Below are 1,435 nucleotides of genomic sequence, written 5' to 3' on the forward strand. Positions count from 1 at the left end.
AAGAAGTTTCTCTTATCCCTCATTTATGAATTTACTCTTTTCGAAAAAAGTTTTATCATTATGGGCTCCTGGATTCTTGTTTTACTCCATGTAAACTATTTATTTTGATATTTAAGTTATCTCAGATCTGGCAGTGGGAGCCCCACCGAGCTGGCTCCTGTGTCCTTCTGACATGCCTCCATCCTTTGAGCATGACCTTGCTTTTGGGTGCAACCAGGAGCTCCCACCTCATGTGTCCCAGCCTGGAAATCAGCATTTTCCCCACGAAGTATTCGTTGGTTCCTTTTCGTGGAGAATGGTATTTAGAAACCATGATCTGAACGCAGGATGTGTGCCTTGCTTCTTATGTGTCTTCGCTGCTAGAAGCTCTCAGTTGGCAAAACTGGGAATTACACGTATACTTATTTCTAGAACAACTTTTCTGATTTTGTTCTGTGTAGGTTCATCATGCAGATTTTGCCTGTCCTAGAACTCCATAGAAATGGAATTATACAATACGCATTTTTTTTGTATCTGGATTCTTTCAGCTAGCATAATGTGTGTGAGAGGCATTTATGTTGTTGCATGGGTCATTACTTTGTTCCTTCCTTTTGCTAAGCAGTATTTCATTTTATGAATATACTGCAATTTATTTATTCATTCTCCTGTTAATGGACATTTGGGTTATTTCCAGTTTAAACTGGAAACTGGCTGTAATGAATAAAGCTGCTATGTGGATTGATATAAATGTGTTTTTGTGGACATATATTTTCATTCTCTTGGATAATTACCTAGAGGTTGAAAAGCTGGATAATAGAGTAGGTGTATATTTAACTTTTTTTCATGTAACAGCTTTATTGAATACAACTCACATACAATTAACTTTACAAGAAACAGCCAAATCATTTTCTAAAATGGTTGCACCATTTTGTGCTGCCAAGAACAAGGTGTGAGCATTCCTGTTGCTTATCCTGGCCAACATTTAAGGTTGTCAGTGTTTTAAATTTTAGCCTTCCTAGTAGTTTTAATTTGCATTTCTCCAATGGCTAATGATATTGGGGAACTTTCATATGCTCCAGGGTCATTGGTATACTTAGCTTTCTGAAACGTCTGTCAAATCTTTTGGCAATAAAATAATTTAAATATTTTTGGTTTTGAGTTGTAGGCATTCTTTATGTATTCTGGATACAAATCCTTTGTCAGATATATGTTTTGCAAATATTTTCTCCTAATCTGTGGCTTGCTTATTTATTTGTCTTAATAGTGTCTTCTGATAAGCAGAAGTTTTAAATTTTGATGATCTCGAATTTATCAAAGTTTTCTTTTATTGTTTTTGCTTTCTGGGTCCTAAGAAATTTTTGCCTGCCCTAAGTTCATGAAGACACTCTCCTATGTTTTCTTCTAGAAACTTTATAGATTTAGCTTTTAGGTATGGGTCTGTAATTCATCTTAAATT

This window comes from Equus przewalskii, chromosome 13 (genome assembly GCF_037783145.1).
Source record: "Equus przewalskii isolate Varuska chromosome 13, EquPr2, whole genome shotgun sequence".
Classification (NCBI taxonomy): Eukaryota; Metazoa; Chordata; class Mammalia; order Perissodactyla; family Equidae; genus Equus; species Equus przewalskii.